The following is a 21,852-nucleotide window of genomic DNA, read 5'->3' on the forward strand; positions in this document are numbered from 1 at the left end:
TATTTTACAATATAAATATTGGTACATTGAAAATATTAAAATCTGTAATACATTATCATTGTACTCACACCAACCTCTCTATAGGCTATAAGACAAACAAGCTGTTTATTGTAAACATTCTTCTGATAACCTCATCCATGCACACACTGCTTTTCACCGTCTGTCTCTACAATGGACTGTCTTCTCCTTCACCTCACCCCAAACTATTTTTGATTCGGCTAGGTGACGCAGCAACTCCAACGTCGCCCCCAGCCGACCCAACAAAGCATATCGGCCAGACACCAAGTTGGAAGTCGGCCTTCCCGCCATGTATTATACCTGTATAGTCCGTGATGTTGACCTTGCAATCTCCGACGAGGCCATCCAGACCGATGCTCGGCGTTCATAGTTCATCTGTCCATAAAGCACAAGATAACCTATACATCCCTTTATTCTCATCTCCTTAACTTCTTCATACCGCCTTTACCCACCTCCCTCTTCTCACATTTCTTCTCAACCCCGTATAATCTTCTGGCCAGAGAGAGGGCGGTAACCCTTCAGGGTGGAGAATGAAAACATTTAAAGTAAGTAAGTAACCTCCTCCTACTGTCCCTGGTTACTCCTTTCTTAGAAGCAGTCTTCAGTCACGTTCCCAGTCGTGTTTCCTGTCCAGGTGCTGGCAGAGATAAGACGTTCATACTTGGAAGCAATATATCATTGGTCTTGACCTCATATTGGGGGTAAGTCCAGACGTATAGTATATTTGAATCATATCTGAACAAATATCAAGACCTCGGCCGATATCAAAATTACTGCTCACTTAACAAACTCTAATTACTACAGTATATTGAGAGCTGTGTCCTTACCAATGGCCTGCACGACAACCAGTACCTGTGTTCGAACTCATGACGCTCAAGACCGATGTAACATGGCATTCACGACCACATTCACGACCAAAACATCATCACCGGCCGCAGAGAATTATCTGGCATTCTCCCCAAACCCCATGGCGCAACTGCCCCGAAGGGCCATGGCCTATCATGCGACCGCTGCTCAGCCCGAAGGCCTGCAGATTACGAGGTGTCGTGTGGTCAGCACGACGGATCCTCTCGGCCTTTATTCTAGGCTTTCGAGACCGGGGCCGCCATCTAACCGTCAGATAGCTCCTCAATTGTAATCACGTAGGCTGAGTGAACCTCGAACCGGCCTTCAGATCCAGGGAAAAATCCCTGGCCCAATGGGGAATCTAAACCCGCGGTCTCCGGGTAAGAGTCAGGCACGCTACCCCTACATCGCTGGGCTGACATTCAGAATCAAAAACAGAATAATTAACTATATTTTGTCCGAACACTGACGAGCACCATAACCTCACTTCCTCATTCACCGAGCTCGATAGCTGTAGTTGCTTAAGTGCGGCCAGTATCCAGTATTCGCGAGATTGTGGGTTTGAACCCCACTGCCGGCAGCCCTGAATATGGTTCTCCGTGGTTTCCCATTTTCACACCAGGCAAATGCTGGGGCTGTACCTTAATTAAGGCCCCGGCCGCTTCCTTCCAGCTTCTAGGCCTTTCCTATTCCATCGTCGCCATAAGACCTATCTGTTTCGGTGCGACGAAAAGCCGCTAGCAAAAAAAATAAATAAATAAATCCAGTATGATCGGCCAGTAAATATACCGGGCGAGTAGGCCGTGCGGTTAGGGGCACGCGGCTGTGAGCTTGCATCCGGGAGATAGTGGGTTCGAATCCGACTGTCGGCAGCCCAGAAGATGGCTTTCCTTGCTTTCCCATTTTCACACCAGAGAAATTCTGGGGCAGTGCCTTAATTAAAGCCACGGCCACTTCCTTCCAACTTCTAGGCCTTTCCTATCTCATCGTCGCCATAAGACTTCTCTGTGTCGATGGGAAGTAAAGCCAGTAGCATAAAAATATATGCATATAATATGAACTTTACAATTCATTACAAGTGGTTGTCACAGTTTGGAATACATATACCGGGTGGACCACCAGCCCCTTATTTTTTTGGAGGTAGGTGACCCTACTAACGCGTATATCATAGTCATCCGAAAAGCATTAGTTCCTTCTTTATAGCCTTAATACAACCATACCGTTTAAAAATGCTCGTGAATATGGTAGAAATCATTAAACTATAATGAATGTGCAAAACGATCACATCTGCGAATAACACAATCTTACGTGTGGACAGGAAGTGTCCATAAGGACTAAAACTTGCTAGCTAAGTACCATTGCTCGCGGTAGCTAAGGTGAGTGAATCACGCAATACTGCTCTTGCATCAGCCTAGATGTCTGGTAGTAGGTTCGATTAACAGGCTGGTACACTATTTTTTGTTCGATTAACGCTGCTTACAGTAACTGTAATATAGCAGCATTTCAGTATATTCCGAAGAGTAAAGTTTTATTTGGTCCTGGGAAAGACCGTTTTTATCCGATGTTATATAGCTAGGTTGGACTGCGACATGATTGCTTGTAGGTAGGTACACTTTACAGTGTTCATTTAAGTGGCACGTGGCATAAATATTAATTCGACCGTACTTTCTCCATAAATTAGCTACAATTCAACGTACTCCTCATATGAATACATCATGCTGTGACCTGGTAGGTGTGGATTATTATTTGCGTGCGTTGGACTCGGGAGGTTATGGATTCGAATCCCATGCTGTCCGTCATAAAATGGTTTTCCACGGTTTCCCATTTTCACCATCAGGCAAATACCGGGACGGTACCTTAATAAAAGACCTAGGCCGATTTCTTTCCCAATCAATCCCTCGCCCATCCTTAGAAAAAAGACGCCAAATCAGAGAGCAACCAATAGCAAAACAATATTGGTTATTATAGTATCCCCGCTGAAACTGAGCACTTTATCGTTCAAAAAATTTGACTCGGATTGAAATTCGAACCATGATGCTGCCTGTAATCTTATACCTTGAGCTCCGGCCCTTAACCGATTCAGCCACGACGTCAACAAACAGCATGGTTGCTAGAGGTTTAGCACTTAAGCATGGCCGTTCCACCTCGAAAGTTAGTATCCCTGTCAAAGTCTTCAATGATGGTTTACATTGTTCATTGAACGTCTTTACATTACAGAGCACGTAGCACAACCTATTCAGTCGTATTACGGGTGCCTGTGTTATTTCAAAGAGCAATAAATCACATGTTTGCAGAATGATCCTTAGTATTTAACGCGGAATTGTGCATAGTAGCTTTTCCTCGGTCAGCCTCTGTGGTTTAGCGGTTAGTGTGATTAGCTGCCACCCTGGAGGCCTGGGTTGGATTCCCGGCTCTGCCACGAAAATTTGAAAATTTGTACGAGGGCTGGGAGGGGGTCCACTCAGCCTCGGGCGTTCAACTGAGTAGAGGTGGGTTCGATTCCCACCTCAGTCAGTCTGGAAGTTGTTTTCCGTGGTTTCCCACTTCTCCTCCAGGCAAATGCCGTGATGGTACCTAACTTAAGGCCACGGCCGCTTCCTTCCCTCTTCCTTGTCTATCCCTTCCAATCTTCCCATCCCCCACCAGGGCTCCTGTTCAGCATAGCAGGTGAGGCCGCCTGGGCGACGTACTGGTCATCCTCCCCAGTTGTATCCCCGACCCAATATCTCTCGCTCCAGGACACTGCCCTAGAGGTGGGATCCCTCGCTGAGTCCGCGGGAAAAACCAACCAGCTTGTATGAATGGCAGTATGAATTGAAGAATGAATGAGGTTAGGATTTATATTTTGTTAAATTATTTCAGTATTCTGTTTTATAAAGTTTACTAGATATGTGGTTAAGTGTAAGAGAGGGTCGTGAGCCTTAACTTCGCCACAAATGAAGGCATGAAATAAATAAATAAATAAATAAATAAATAAATAAATAAATAAATAAATAAATAAATAAATAAATAAATAAATAAATAAATAAATAAACAGATTAAAGAAAGAACGTTTTTCTCTGCTTGGTCCGTGGGCCAATTTACAGTGATAACACACAGGTAAGGGAGAGCCTTCTTGATCACAAGGAGAAATTGCAAGTTATTTGGTGTTCGTAAAATAATATTAGTAGGATATTTAGATAATACGCGTTATTTGGGTTGCCTACCTCCGAAGAAATGAGGGGCTGATGAACCACCCGGTTATGTATGAAAAAGACATATATGTTGCACATCATCACATTATAATCATATAAAAACATCAGTCAAATTTGTAGACAAGTTTTTATTACATAGTTCTTAATAATAGTATAGACTTTTTACTTCAGTCGTCAGTAGTGTGCTTACGCAGGCTGGAAACTGTAGCTTACCGTGAAGCAGAGATGTAATCAACACATTTTGCTGCTGGTGGTAATGAGCACCTGCTAAAAAGAGATGGTTTAGGTCCTGAATCGACTGGCCATCACAAGAACAGTATGATGTGTCCACTATGTCGATGCAAAAAAAGGTGACTACTAAAACTTCCGTGTGCCGGGATTAGTGGCTCAGACGATTAAGGCGCTGGCCTTCTAACCCCAACTTGGCAGGTTCGATCCTGGCTCAGTCCGGTGGTATTTGAAGGTGCTTGAATACGACAGCCTCGTGTCGGTAGATTTACTGGCACGTAAAAGAACTCCTGCGGGACTAAATTTCGGCACCTCGGCGTCTCCGAAGACCGTAAAAGTAGTTAGTGGGACGTAAAACGAATAACATTATTTTTATTTCTATTTAAACTTCCGTGATTGAATCGCATTCGAGTAATTGTCGAGATAAATCGTCGTTGAGTGTTCCATTGTGCGAACCAAGTGCGTCGCGGGGGATTCTGTTCGATCATTGAGTAAAATTTACCTTTGTGGCTCTTTGTTTCCTCAAACTCATAGTTAAAACCACTCCCGCTTACGTGACATCCTGGAGTAGGCCTACTTGACAGTAGTGGTTACTTTCGATTTAAAAGATTGTGAAATACAAATATTTGAAACGTTCAGTTACAACACTTCTCTCATAACTTTTGAATGTTTTCCACGTAATGAATTTAGTGTCCTCGAGGACTTCCTGGCTTAACGGTTGAGTACAAAATAATTCAATTATATCCAAATCTACTGTAACTATACAGAATACTTGTTTAAATATTTTCAATAAATACAATTGTCTTACCTAAAATCTTAGCCTGGCCGATGACCTAGCTGTTAGACCCCTCAACGAACAACATCATAAAATCTTAACCTGTTTACAATACTGAATCTTCCTGGAACTAAATTACATCAATACAGAAAGTAAAACATGACGAAAATCCACATCCTGTTTCCAGTCATTCGACCGGGTCACGAATGGAATGAATGAAGCCCCCATCTAGCGGTGAGGAAAGGAATTGTGCCGGCTGCCGAAGCCCGTCGCACTCACCTGGGGCAATGATTAATGAATGACAGATGAAATGAAATTATAATTGAAAGTGTTGCTGGAATGAAATATCATAGAGAAAACCGGAGTACCCGGAGGAAAACCTCTCACATAGATTGACCGGGATTTGAACCACGGCACGAAGCAGTGAGAGTCCGGCGCGCTGCCGCATGAGCCACGGAGGCTATAAAATAAAATGCAATACTATTAAGGATATTTAAAGGAAAAATGTTGAGTAATATGCTACACTGTACAAGTTACAAAACGCACTGATAAATCTTTTCATTTTTATGCTGTATTTCCAGTTCCACCTCTATTTCTTAAATATTACCACGATCTTCTTTATGCTAAATTTTAAAGCGTGACATCCGAATTATGCAGTTATCTCCCTCAACACTAAATTATTGAGTCTGCAGGAATTCGATTACCTTTTGCACTCTGTGTTACAAAATTACCCTTCATACCTAATTGGTATCGGTCCAGTGCATGATATTAATTCATATTATGTTTCTTGCATGAAAATGACACCATTATTTTGTTTAAACGTTCCCGTCGCAATCAATGTCACATCAAATGTACTTCACAGGTCCAAAGTACCGGCTGTATTATAGTTAGCTGTTCAGATTTGATTTCAGTATGCACAAGCAAACGCTGTTCCATACCTATCAGGCGAGATTATATTTAAGGAACGTATGCAAACTGAACAGCATATAATAAATTTAATTGCGCACAATGAGCAAAATTTACATATTACATCAAGTAAATTACAATTCACTCAAGGAGCACTTTGTTCAGGGCAAAATTGATTCAGAGAGACTGTTGTCTTCGTGCACTTCATTACGTAATATGTATCACACTGTTCATTGCACAATACACATACATACTCCTGACTGGCCCGGTGGTAGGATTTCTTGGCACAGATACGGTGATGAAAGCCGTGTATTGCAAAGCGTGTCACCAAATGTCTCAACTCATATTCCTCTTTCATCTAATCTTTATTTTTCAGTGTGTCTGTACTGTAAAAGCTTTCCTCGATCGAGTCCCTTTTCTCTCGTAGTTCTCGTAACAGCTCATCGTATGCCGGAGTTTGCTATAGAGACATTTGTAGTCTTAAATCCTCCATCAAGAAGGTTTCCCGTGCTAAAACATATACGTACCGGGATCGGGTGAATTTAGATACCCCTAGGACCCTCCTAAGGTATCTCGGTTTCATGCTTTCCAGTTCTCATAGCTGTTTACATGATAGGTACTCCCATATTACTACTAATCCGTATGTGAGCGTTGGTAGTACTTTGACTTGGAAAAGTTTCATGGCCGTCTTCAGTGACATTCTTTGCACATGTTTGATTTCACTTATGCGTCTAAGTGCAGCAGCTAATCTCTCCTTTATGTGTACTGAGAAGATCGTCCCGGAGACTTGTAGTGGGATCCCTGAACAGCATATCTATATCCGTATAGTCCATGAGGGTCCATAGGCGAGATCAGGTAATAGCTATTCGAAACCCCAGCACGAAGTAGGGTATGGTAGTTAGCCTTCTGCCTGGTCGTCTGTACCCCCAGCGGGATTAATTTCTGATTTAGGCCGAGCGAAATCATCCGCCTCTGTGACGTAGTGGTTAGCATTATTGCCTGCGACACCCGGAGGCCCGGGTTCGATTCCCGGCTCTGCCATAAAATTTGGAAAGTGGTACGGGGACTAGAGCGGGGTCAACTCAGTCTCGAGGAGTCAACTGAGTAGAGGGTGCTTCTATTCCCGCCTCAGCCATATTCGAAATGGTTTTCCGAGATTTCCCACTTCTCCTCCAGGTAAATGCCGGGAGGGTACTTAACTTCAGGCCACGGCCACTCCCTTCCCTCTTCTTTGTCTATCCCTTCTATTGTTACCATCCACGCACAAGGCCCCTGATCAGCACAGTAGGGAAGGCCACCTGGGCGAGGTACTGGTCCTCCTTTCCAGCTTGACTGGAGAAGAAGTATGAAACCACAGAAAACCACTTCAAAGTTGGCTGAGGTGGAAATTAAAACGCCCTCTACTTAATTGACCTCCCGAGGTTGAGTGGATCCCGTTCCAGTCCTCGTACCATATTTCAAATTTCGTGGCAGAGCTGAAAATCGAACCCGGGTCTCCATTGGTGGCAGCTAATCACACTAACCACTACACCACGCAATGGGTCATGTAATGAATTTGACAGGGAGAGTTGACCGTGCGGTTAGGGGCGGGCGGCTGTGGGCTTGCATCCGGGAGAAAGTGGGTTCGAACCTCACTGTCTGCAGCTCTGAAGATGGTTTTCCGTGGTTTTCCTTTCCCACACCAGACACATGCTGGGGCTGTACCTTAATCAAGGCCACGGCCAGTTCCTTCCCAGTTCTAAGCCTTTTCTATCCCTTCGTCGCCATAAGACCTATCTGTGCCGGTGCCACGTACAGCCAATTGTAAAATAAATAAATAAATAAATAAATAAATAAATAAATAAATAAATAAATAAATAAATAAATAAATAAATCTGTTTAGAATAAATAATTACTCTCTTCCCAGCTGGTGGTCATCCGTGATTGGAAGAAAGGAGTATTCTAATCATTAATTAATTTATTCTATGTTTAATAGCGATTCAGTTTCATTTCTTGTACCTTAGCTATTTGACTGCACAACACATATTCCATGGAGTGGATAATTTTCGTATTCTCGTTAGTAAGAAGTGCAGTTCCTTGGAAAACTGCTTAAATGTCACCACTGATTATCGGGGATAGGCTATAGCTGCCTTTATGAATCAGTGTGCCACTTTCAGTATGCCAAGGTAGCGGGTTCAAACCCGGAAGAGGTAGTTGCAGTTTTGAAGGGCGAAGAAAAGTTAATTCGACACTCTATGTCGTACGATGTTGGTAGGTAAAATATATCTGGTGACACATTTGGTATTTCATCATCATCATCATCATCATCATCATCTGTTTACCCTCCAGGTTCGGCTTTTCCCTCGGACTCAGCGAGGGATCCCACCTCTACCGCCTCAAGGGCAGTGTCCTGGAGCTTCAGACTCTTGGTCGGGGGATACAACTGGGGAGTATGACCAGTACCTCGCCCAGGCGGCCTCACCTGCTATGCTAAACAGGGGCCTTGTAGGAGGATGGGAAGATTGGAAGGGATAGGCAAGGATGAGGGAAGGAAGCGGCCGTGGCCTTAAGTTAGGTACCATCCCGGCATTCGCCTGGAGGTGAAGTGGGAAACCACGGAAAACCACTTCGAGGATGGCTGAGGCGGGAATCGAACCCACCTCTACTCAGTTGACCTCCCGAGGCTGAGTGGACCCCGTTCCAGCCCTCGTACCACTTTTCAAATTTCGTGGCAGAGCCGGGAATCGAACCCGGACCTCCGGGGGTGGCAGCTAATCACGCTAACCACTACACCACAGAGGAGGTACATTTGGTATTTACCATACAAAATTCTTTAAAACTCAGCCGTAGACGCTCAAGAGATTTTCTGTTTACTCTACCCCCTAGGAGGCCTAGAGTAAAATGGAACATCGAAATTGAAGAGCAGACAGCCAGATGGCGTCAAATTACAATGATTGCACACGGTAGCTGAGGCAGTGCGATTATAATAATAATAATAATAATAATAATAATAATAATAATAATAATAATAATAATAATAATAATAATAATAATAATAATAATATTATTATTATTATTATTATTATTATTATTATTATTATTATTATTATTGATGATATATTAGTCCACATGTAGATTTGGTAAAACAGAACACCCTATCATTCTAAATCTGTCCTCTTCTTTTATATAAGTGGATGTGGGCTGCAGTGAACATGAGCAGTGATAAATCATAGTAAAAACACGTCTGAAATCCAGCGTGACGTAGGACATAAACTCCCTGGTATGAATATTCTACTAACAACATTCGAAGTGTTAAATAACCGAAAACCGGGCGAGTTGGCCGTGCGCTTAGAGGCGCGCGGCTGTGAGTTTGCATCCGGGAGATAGGGGGTTCGAATCCCACTGTCGGCAGCCTTGAAGATGGTTTTCTGTGGTTTCCCATTTTCACACCAGGCAAATGCTAGGGCTGTACCTTAATTAAGGCCACGGCCGCTTTCTTCCAACTCCTAGGCCATTCCTATCCCATCGTCGCCATAAGACCTATCTGTGTCGGTGCGACGTAAAGCCCCTAGCAAAAAAAGAAACAAAAAAAACCGAAATACTGCATACATTTTACAACATCTTACACGTCTATGATACCATTCCCAATTTATATACAAGAATAGCATCACAAATCGAAAAGACAACGTTCATTCACTCATATTATAACGCCAATAAGAGAAAGCAATTATGTTGAACTCGACTGTGCATTTATGGCAGATGGATTCACTTAAGATACAGTGATAAAATATTAGCCACTTCTAGCAGAACTTATTCAATTACGTTTAACACAGCCTCTGGTATGAGCAACTGCATGAAACCTGTGTGGTAGGGACTCCACGATTTTTCGGCCGCTAGCGCATAGAGAAGCCCTAAAATTCTAACTGAGAACTTCCACAATTTTTCAATTAGACTCGGATAGGGAGAATTACTGGGACAGTCGAGATCCCGATCTGACCCCTATGCAATGAACTTACAGACACGCCCATCCCAATTCAAAAAACTACTCTGGCCAAATATAACATGAAAGAAGGTACACATCACGTTAAAGCTGAAGAGAATTCACTTATTGCGGTCGTAATTTCTTTCTTCCTCTTCTTCTTTCTTAATCACTTTATCCTTCAGGGTTGGTTCTTCCCTTGGACTCAGTGAGAGATACCACCTCTATCGCCTCAAGGGCAGTGTCCTGGAGCGTGAGACTAAGAAAGAGGGAAGGAAGAGGCTCAGGCCTTAAGTTAGGTACCATACCGGCGTTTGTCTGGTGGAGAAGTGGGAAATCGCAGAAAACCACTTCGAAGATGCCTGAGGTGGGAATCGCACACACCCCCCCCCCCCTCCCTCTACTCAGTTGACCTCTTGAGGCTTGAGTGGACCCCGTTCTAGTCCTAGTACCACTTTTCAAATTTCGAGCCTCCGGGGTGGCAGCTAATCATACTAGCCACTACACCACAGAGACGTATTTTTCTTCTTCTCCTCCTTCTTCTTCTGCTTACCCGTTTGCTCCCTGTGTAACGTCGCTATAAGTCAGCATTTCAGCGATGATGTAACAACAGAGAGAGGTAGCACTGAGCACGTAAAGGTCCAAAGCTCACTATAAGTATTATTCACCGGGCGAGTTGGCTGAGTGGTTAGGAGCGCACAGCTGTGAACTTGCATCCGGGATATAGTGGGTTCAAACCCCACTGTCGGCAGCCCTGAAGATGGTTTTCCGTGGTTGCAGATTTTCACACCAGGCAAATGCTGGAGCTGTACCGTAATTAAGGCCACAGCCGCTTCCTTCCCACTCCTAACCCTTTCCTATCCCATCGTCGCCATAAAACCTATCTGTGTCAGTGAGACGTAAAGCAACTAGCATAAGTATTATTCTGACAATCGTCTTGTGCCAAAATTTAAAACCACAGAAGAAACTACAGTCCTGCCAACGGTGAGATTCAAATTCATATTCTCTTGAATGTAATTTTACAGTTACGAGGACCGTACTGTATAGCAACTAGCTCTGAGGTCATAATGTGTATGGAATAATAATAATAATAATAATAATAATAATAATAATAATAATAATAATAGTAATAATATTTAATGCAGCCAATGGCCATATTATAATACAGTTATAGCCATAGTGGTCAATGTATAGTTCTCTAGTTTATATAGCAGTTAACTATTATAGAATTTTGTCAGCGAGATTTGTCTGTTTTTGCATTTTATCACATGGTATCTATCACATGTATGGAATAATCGTATATTGTGATATATCCCATGTACCTACCAACTGCTTCCAATTCTAGAGTTAGAGTTGACAAAAATGTAAAGTTGGAACTAAGACGTTATCCATATCACTGCTCGCAACACGCAACGTCAGTGGGAGAATAAGATGACTCCTCATCTCCGCAATAATAGCAACAGGATGCATTACCACTACCTCTTATGCCTGGTTAATCCTCTTAATGTGTTCGAGTAAGCCCCTCGCGTGAATGCACATAAATAGTCATTAAACTGTCTCCCTGAGACTTAAACGGCCCCAGCAATTATCATGAGAATGCGTCCATTATGAGCTTCTAATGCCACTGGCCAGTATAAACTGACTAACATTAAACTATGTTAACTTGCCATTTTTTCTGTTCTAGCAAAGAAAACTAGTCTAGTGCTGATTGGAATACGGGAGAAACATGTCGAAAGACTCTCTCGACAGTTATGTGGCAGGAGAAGATTTGAGTAGATACATATTCTGTTACAAGTGTGACATGCCATTGCAAGATTGGATTCCAAATATTCACTAACCCTCAGCTCAAGGTTTTCATGACTTATTGGATGATGTTGATCAGGGAGGAACCAACGCACAACATATGGAACTTGAGAAAAACACAGTTGAAGGCAAATGCAAATGAAATCTACCCCAACTGAATGTTGTTAAATACTAATTGCTTCTCGTAATATAGTATTAATGTGCTAAATGTCCGATAAAATTATAGGCCCTAGAATGTTACCAGTTATCGATATGCTACACGTTTTGTGTCTTGGTTCCTTTACGTACAATGACTAAATATCTTAGTTTTAAAAATGTACTTGGCATCTTCGTACCATACAGGTACCTAAAGTTCATTGCATGCGGACATTTCATTCAATTCTTGATTTTTATTCGCTTAAAATTTCCCACAGTGTAAACATGAAACCAGCTGAAAAACTTCCGACATTATGTATCTCACTATAATATCCTATATCAAACCAAACAGAGTTTAACATATTTAATGGGCCTAATACCTACAGTTTGTCTACCGATGATTCGAAGGTCTACTCCTCACCACTGTAATTCGGTGGAAGAACAGTATTGGCTACACGGAGACGAAATTCTCACCAAGAGCATCTTCTAAAAGAATTTCCGTCACGTTCAAGCACATCGATTCTATACCGAAACTTATCTTTAATTCATAATTACCGCAAGCTTAATAACGAATTACAGATATGTGAAGGCCCCCTTCCTACCAAGTCTCGTCCCTAAACACTCCAAATTATAAAACTACATGGTTCGCTTGAACACATAAGCGATGCACCACCGTAGTTTCTCGCCGATCGCAATATCCCATGGAAGGCAAATTCTTGGTTAGTGCCGAGGTTACAGGCAGTGATACACTGAAAGCCTTTGTTCCTTCCGGAGGCTCCTTCGCCTGTACGGTAAGGCTACATTCAGCAAATGTATTATTAATAATAATAATAATATATGCAGTACATCGTGACTGGGAGATATTTCGAATATCCCTCTCCTTAGGTTGACGTCAGAACGGGCATCCGGCTGTATTATGGACCGGAGGAGGACCGGTACCTCCGTTATCGAAAATCCACAGCCTGGAATGGAATGAATGAAGACCCATCTAGCGGCGAGGATAGGAATTGTGCAGGCTGCCGAAGCCTGTTACACTCCTCGAAGGCAATGATTAATGAATGAAGGATGAAAAGAAATGATTTTGGAGAGTGTTGATGGAATGAAATATGACAGGGAAAACCGGACTACCCGGAGAAAAACCTGTCCTGCCTCCACTTTATCCAGCACAAATCTCACACGGAGTGAACGGGATATGAACCACGGAAACCAGCGGTGAGAGGCCGGCACGCTGAGCCAAGGAGGCTCACCTCAGTTATCGACCCCAATAAATACGGACTAAGGGCAGGAAGAGGAAGAAGAATAAGTATTGTGAGGTATTCCGACGGCAATGGTTTGCCTAAAACAGTATAATAATGAAACTATAATATTACTCATATTACGTAACAAGAGTAACAATGCAATAGAATAATTACATGAAAAGAAATTATTGCAAAAAATACCTCAAAACAAGAATTATTACATACTAAAGTAAGGACTCAAACGGAAAAAGAATCGGCCGGAACCGAAAAGCATTAAATCAGTTTTCACTATTTTCCAGGAGAGACAAAAATATAATTACTCGAACAGAACCTAACAAATGCACTATATTAATGTTCTAAATTTTGAAGTAGATACTCGGGTTATATTTTTGCTAGTGAGTCAATTAATCTATGTTTACAAGTAATTTTGAAAAAGTGACTTAATGCCTTTTAACTCCGTGATCAGTTTAACATGGCGTAAAGCTATCCGTAATCAATATTCCATATGCCATTTTGCACAAAAACGTATTTGTAATATAAAAACTCCTATATCATGTACAAATATAATTTAAAACACCACTGATGACATGGAACGTTATAAAGATTCCCTTTCATTTCTATGGCAAAAATGTTATCATTATCTTGCCATAAAGTTATTATTTCTTGTAAACATCTATAAAGTTTGCAGATCCTACGGACAACATTAAGTAAGAAATACGGCCAGTGCTATTTCTCTGGGATAAAACGTGTCGGTACTCACCATGTTGCTGTAACAACTTCCAGAATTCGAACCTAAATTCCAGCACAATCCTCGTCGTCATCCACTACTTTTTCTCACAGAAGGCTATTTTCCTTTCTTTCGAAATTGTTCATCGCTCTACCCAGTCATTATCAGAATCTATCTCCTTTTGACACTGTGAATCTTCGGTCTTGATTTAGTGATTCTCTTCCCCAAGTGCATTTTCGGTGGTAGTTTTGTGTTTTACGTGATCAGAAATGAATGTGACAATTTCTGTTTCTTCAGCTTTCCTTATTTTGCTCATTAGCATAAAGTAACTGTCTACCTCTGTGGTGTAGTGGTTAGTGCGATTAGTTGCCTTCCACGAAGGCCCTGGTTCGATTGCCGGGTTTGCCACGAAATTTCATAAGTGATACGAGGGCTGGAACGTGGTACACTCAGCCTCGGGAGGTCAGCTCAAAAGAGGGGTTCACCGAAATCGATAGCTGGTGTCGCTTAAGTGCGGCCAGTATCCAGTAATCGGGAGATAGTGGGTTCGAGCCGCATTCTCGGCAGCCCTGAAGATGGTTTTCCGTGGTTTCCCATTTTCATACCAGGCAAATTCCGGGACTGTACCCTAATTAAGGCCACGGCCGCTTCCTTCCCATTCCTAGGCCTTTCCTATCCCATCGTCGCCAAAAGACGTATCTGTGTCGGTGCGACGTAAAGAAAAAATATAAAAATAAAAGAGGGGTTCGATTCCTACCACAGCCATCCCCCAAGTGATTTTCCATGGTTCCCCACTTCTCCTCCAGGCAAAAGCCGGGATGGTACCTAACTTAAGGCCACGGTCGCTTCTTTTCCCCTTCCTTGTCTCTCTCTTCTAATCTTCCCATCCCCCACGAAGACTCTTGTTCAGAATAGGAGGTGAGGCCACCTGAGCAAGGTACCGATCCACCTTCCCAGTTGTATTCGCCGACCCAAAGTCTCACGCTCCAAGTCACTGCCCTTGAGGCGGTAGAAATGCGATCCCTCTCTGAGTCCCAAGGAAAAACTAACCTCGGAGCTTGTACAGATTAAGAATTAAAGAAAGAAGGAAAAAGAGAAAGAAAGAAAGAAACGTAAAGTAACTACTTACTTTACTCATTTTGAACATTTTGAACAATGAATGCGCTAATTTACCTTACAGTAGAATTTTGGCTGTTACCAGCCTATGAACCTTATGAAACATGTAAGCACGGTATAAGCTTGCGCGAATGACAACTGATAATTTAAACAGTGAACACCGTACCACCTGCTGTAATATTTATAATAAGTTCCGTTTTAAAGAATTTGGAAATAAAATGGCGCCGGTACTGCGTACCGTTGCGTACCAGCAGAAAAAAGGAAGCGCTGAATACGGCACTGAAAGGCAGCAAGACACTCACTTAATGCTTCCCTCCTCCGACCGTGCTAACTTAACAGTATTTTCTAGCATGAAGAGAAGGCTGATTTATTTCTTCCTTATGCCGTTCGCAGGCATACTTAGAATACTGAGTATTTAAGAAATGTGCTTTTTTTGACTTAATGCTTTTCAGCTCCAGCCGATTCAAATACAGAACAAGAGACAGAACAGTAATTACTATAAATAAAGATTACGCTTTTCTTGCTAGTTGCTTTACGTCGCATCGACACAGATATGTCTTTTGGCGACGATAGGATAGGGAAGGGCGAGGAGTAGGAAGGAAGCGGCCGTGGCCTTAATTAAGATACAGCCCCAGCATTTGCTTGGTGTGAAAATTGGAAAACCATCATCAGGGCTACCTACAGTTGGGGTTCTAACCCACTATCTCCCGGATGCAAGCTCACAGCTGCGCGCCCCTAACCGAACGGCTAACTCACCCGGTTTACAGATTGCGCACGAGTAGTTTAATTACAATTAATCGCACGCGAATTCACATGAAATATACAAAACATGAATGCTGAATGTTCATCTCGAAAGCCAGTTGGATCTTCAAAAGCTCCACCTTCTGCCGTCATAGGCAGCATACGGGTTGCGGAAGGGGAATACTAGGGAAGTGAGGAGTAAGGTCATTTCCCGTGGCTTTCATTAAAGAGTCAGAAGTTGCTATTACACATCGTCGCTGCTGTATCAAAAGCGCGAATGTGCCAATGCTCTTCCTAGCCATTATTTTTTCCTTAAGACTGCTCACACCTCCCAGCCACATATTGATATGCAGTCCATCAGAACCATTTTCGCTTAGTTCATTTTCCTATGCCCGGGTGTAAAAGAAAATGAACCTTAAATGCATCATAATCTAGGAGTGGGTAAATATGCCCTGCAAACATACAATCCTCCAGTACGCTACAGTGACGTTCATTTTTCTTTACACATGCGCATAGGGAAATTAACTCAACAACAATTGTTCTGATCAACTGCTTATCAATATGTGGCTGGGAGACGAGACGAGTCTTAAGGGAAATGATGGATAGGAAGACCATTGTCACATTCGCAGTTTTAGCACAGCAGCGACTATATTAATCTGCCAAGCCCAATGAAACGGTCGTAAGAACTGACCCTTTTAGCAACATTTTCATATCTTTCGTAACAGGGACTGACTGCCTTTCTAAAAGCGTTCATACCTCAGTTACTATCGTATCATCAACGCCAAGTATGGGACTAAAACAGAACTATGAAATTAATCTGATGAAAACCAATTATATTTTCTTTCATAAACCTAAAATTAATTTGCTTTTTAGATTTACAAAAGACATATTTTTGGACAGTCAGTACCTAGAGTAAAGGATGCTAAATTTCTTGGACTAATTATTGACGGATCACTAACGTGGAATAATCATTTCGAATCTGTCTGTGACAAACTGATCCACACTACCGGTATTCTAAACAGACTGAAAAACAAAATTTTCTCATGATTTACTGAAATATGTTTTCCAAGCACTAACTGAGAGTCATGTAACTTATATGATCCATATATGGAGATGTTTTACTAAAGAATTATTCACTAGAGTTGTTATACTGCATAAAGGAGCACAGGAAATACATTTTAAATTGCATCTGTTAACTCCTACTGAACAATTGTACAGGCTATGCAAAGTTCTCTCACTGGATAGCCTACGACAGAAAACTTGATTGGTCATAATATATAAAATTATTCGTAATTTTGCACACTCAAATACATCATGTGAAACAAACTCAGTAATTCACAATTATAACACAAGAAATGCTATTAATATCCAGTGCACAGTTTTACTTTCAAATAAATATGGAGTAATTCATTGTGGCATTATTCTGTTAGTCTCAACAATAAACTGCCAGAAGATATAAAGAACGCCTCTTCAATACAAATGTTCAAAACGAAGTTAAAGAATTATCTTAAGCAGAGTAAAATTTCAGAATTAACATATTTTGAAACTGACTGTTACATTTTCTTCCTTGTATATTTAGTTGTTTGTTTGCATGCTTATTTACTCTTACAGTGAATCAGTCCAAAGTAATTCAACTACATAAAACAAAACATATAGGCTATGAACATTTTTCTATGATATATTGATATTTTATGATACTAACGTATGAGTGATATGTAGTACTTATATCTGTTCACGTAACTTAAATTATCGTTAAACTGATTTGATGTTACAAATGTGTATTACTGGAGTGCATTAATTTATTTTATAAATACTCTGCAGCCAGGATACTATTAGAATGCACTGCTCAACAGTGAGCTTTACCTCAGGTGCCTTGACAAATAAATAAATAAATAAATAAATAAATAAATAAATAAATAAATAAATAAATAAATAAATAAATAAATAATAAATAAATAAATAAATAAATAATAAATAAATAAATAAATAACTAAGAAAAGTAACAAATTGTTCTAGCTTATACCAGAAGACACAGCACACTGTAAACATTAGGTTCTTGCTAGCAAAAGCGTTTACAGAAACATAACTAAAAAGGTTCCTTTACAAGTAGCTTAACATAATAATAGCAGAGAAGTCACACGGATGGAAAGAAATTATCGCTTCGATTGCGGTAGCTAAATAAAATTCAGGAAGGTGCGGTTTCTCACCGATGAGCCCACGCTGAAACACTGTTAATCCTTCTATTGAATTTCTTGAATTTGAGTAAGTTACACGGAAGTTCACACAAGATTTACAGAATGTAACGAAAATATTCCAATACGAATAATGTAGCACAACTAGTAATTACAATGCAGTCGCTGAGAAATTTAAACATACTTTAAACTGTGTTCCAACTGTTCCTCTTAGTAAAGCATCAGGTCTGCCCTGCATCCTAAGGCTATCTTCAGGGCCGGAATGATACCAACTACTGGTGATGATGTCTGTTTTGTTAAACTCTATGAATTCAATCTCCCATTAGTCAAAGTAATCAAAACATATTTTTGAATAAAGATATCTATCATCTCTATCATTGTGAAAGTGTACATACAAACCTGCTTCGGTTGTGAAGTTATGAGAGGTGAATGGAGGAGAGTAGAAGTAGATGGACTCCAAGAAAACTATGACTAGACTCGTATTATAATGAGAACGATGAGAGGAGGGGAACTAAACGGTGCGGCAGAGATAGAAATAGAAACTTGTAGAATATTTTAGTTGATTAACGGAGGCTTGCAGACTGAACCCCTCATGGCATAGGCCCTAACAACATATAATGAACATGTATGTATGTATGTATGTATGTATGTATGTATGTATGTATGTATGTATGTATGTATGTATGTATGTATGTAATATCTATGAAGTCAGCGAAATCAAGTAATCCATCATTTCTGCAACTTCCAGTCCACGTAATATAACCCTGTGCATGAGAAAATGTGTGCAGTGTGCGCGCGGGAAGCGAGAGAGGGTGTAGGAGTGAATGAGTAAGTGGGTGTCAAGTACGCAGCACATTGCTCAGATGACACCACGAGACCAGGTGCGTAAGTGTAGATAAGCGCTTATAATTAATCAGCATGACTGCAAACAAACTACGAAAGAAGAGAAGAGCTCTAGTCAGCTAAGAGAAGAAATGGTACAGATACAACAAAATAAGTGTTAAAGATAAACGAACTAAGCATTTAGCTGTACTGTTTAAAAATTAATTAAAATTCTTACGATAAAAGAATCTTAAAATCAATTCAATCGTGATTAACTATATAGTTTTCGCTAAACATTTTCGGGAGAATACAATTTTATGTTAATTATTTTTCAGCTATTCTTTATTCAGGTAATTATTATTTTGTAAATGACGTAAGTAATCCCGCACGAGCGTTTTAGGTATATACGGGGCTTCTTCATCCAGCCTTATTGTGTAGGGATAGGTCAGAATTCCAGGTCACTGGTTCGATTTCCAGCCTATCCAAGAACTTCATTTCTGTACTGAAGGCCTGAACAGGATTCGCTTAGCCTTGGGAAAGCAACAGACGATCTGTGGATATGCGATCTAGTGGATCCAGTCAAGACATTCAAGCAATACGACTGAGAATGTCGCTAATCTGATCACGCGACGCTGGAACATTTGCAGGTCATATCGTTGACTGGCAGTCGTTGCTACAGGCCAGGCCTTCTGATGAGCTGTATTAGTCTCACGATTTGGGTTGGTGGCTCTTTCCACATAAGTAGTACAACCGACGATTATACCAATACGTCTGGGAAATTTTTAAAAGAAATATTACGTCTCGCTGATTCAGATTACACGTAAACGTAATTTCTGATTTTATATTACCTGAAAGGTGAAAAGTAAACAGTTGAACTGTTTAAGTCTACATGGAGCTGTATATTTGTTTGCATGAGAAATTACTGGATCAGAAAATGAAAATAAAATCTGAAGAAAATCTCACATTTATATATTTCTTCTGTATATACATAGTTACTTAGCTAAGAAGACCACCTCAAATAACTCGTGAAACTTCAAAGATAACGACGTTCTGTTTTCACTTTTGTGTAATATTACCACGGGGCTATTCATCGAAGTACCTTACCAGAGTGTCAATATTTGCTGAGATAAAACATGGTTATTAAAGTGAAATTGCGTTGTTTTCTACACCTTGTCTTAAAATTACGGACATTAAAAATTCAGTGCAGTTATTTTGACAATCGGGCAAGTAGGTTTGGAGAAAATGGAGTGTATTGAAACATGTTTACCGTAACATACGTAGAGTGCGTATTCCTCGTATTTGGTACTCAACAAACACTCAGTTCTCACTGCAACAATATTATGACACAGTACACGTAATAATAATAATAATAATAATAATAATAATAATAATAATAATAATAATAATAATAATAATAATAATAATAATAATAATAGTGCCGGTCTGCGTGGCTCAGACGGTTGAGGCGCTGGCCTTCTGATCCCATCTTGGCAGGTTCGATCCTGCTCAGTCAGGTGGTATTTGAAGGTACTCAGATACGTCAGCCTCGTGTCGGTAGATTTACGGGCACGTAGAAGAACTCATGCGGGAGTAAATTCTGGCACCTCGGCGTCTCAGAAAACCGTATAAAGTGTAATTAGTGAGAAGTAAAAGCAAATAATAAATAGAAAATTGTTTGTAACCCCACCGCCGGCAGCCCTGAAGATGGTTTTCCGTGGTTTCCCAGTTTTACACCAGGCAAATGCCGGGGCTGTACATTAATTAAGACCACCGCCGCTTTATTTCCACTCCTAGGCTTTTCCTTTTCTATCGTTGCCATAAGACCTATCTGTGTCGGTGCGACGATACACAAATTGAAAAATATATATATATACACACACTGACTGACAGAGCAAATGCAACACCAAGAAGGAGTGGCTCGAAAGGGATGAAAGTTGGGGAAAAAACAGAGAGGGCACGGACGAATAATTGATGTTTATTTCAAACCGATATGCAGGTTACACAATGCGCACGGCATCGACTCAGTAGGATGTAGGATCACCGCGAGCGGCGATGCACGCAGAAACACGTCGAGGTACAGAGTCAATAAGAGTGCGGATAGTGTCCTGAGGGATGGTTCTCTATTCTCTGTCAACCATTTGCCACAGTTGGTCGTCCGTACGAGGCTGGGGCAGAATTTGCAAACGGCGTCCAATGAGATCCCACACGTGTTCGATTGGTGAGAGATCCGGAGAGTACGCTGGCCACGGAAGCATCTGTACACCTCGTAGAGCCTGTTGGGAGATGCGAGCAGTGTGTGGGCGGGCATTATCCTGCTGAAACAGAGCATTGGGCAGCCCCTGAAGGTACGGGAGTGCCACCGGCCGCAGCACATGCTGCACGTAGCGGTGGGCATTTAACGTGCCTTGAATACGCACTAGAGGTGACGTGGAATCATACGCAATAGCGCCCCAAACCATGATGCCGCGTTGTCTAGCGGTAGGGCGCTCCACAGTTACTGCCAGATTTGACCTTTCTCCACGCCGACGCCACACTCGTCTGCGGTGACTATCACTGACAGAACAGAAGCGTGACTCATCGGAGAACACGACGTTCCGCCATTCCCTCATGCAAGTCGCTCTACCCCGGCACCATGCCAGGCGTGCACGTCTATGCTGTGGAGTCAATGGTAGTCTTCTGAGCGGACGCCGGGAGTGCAGGCCTCCTTCAACCAATCGACGGGAAATTGTTCTGGTCGATATTGGAACAGCCAGGGTGTCTTGCACATGCTGAAGAATGGCGGTTGACGTGGCGTGCGGGGCTGCCACCGCTTGGCGGCGGATGCGCCGATCCTCGCGTGCTGACGTCACTCGGGCTGCACCTGGACCCCTCGCACGTGCCACATGTCCCTGCGCCAACCATCTTCGCCACAGGCGCTGCACCGTGGACACATCCCTATGGGTATCGGCTGCGATTTGACGAAGCGACCAACCTGCCCTTCTCAGCCCGATCACCATACCCCTCGTAAAGTCGTCTGTCTGCTGGAAATGCCTCCGTTGACGGCGGCCTGGGATTCTCAGCTATACACGTGTCCTGTGGCACACGACAACACGTTCTACAATGACTGTCGGCTGAGAAATCACGGTACGAACTGGGCCATTCGCCAACGCCGTG

The sequence above is a fragment of the Anabrus simplex genome, chromosome 2, assembly GCF_040414725.1.
Source record: "Anabrus simplex isolate iqAnaSimp1 chromosome 2, ASM4041472v1, whole genome shotgun sequence".
NCBI lineage: Eukaryota > Metazoa > Arthropoda > Insecta > Orthoptera > Tettigoniidae > Anabrus > Anabrus simplex.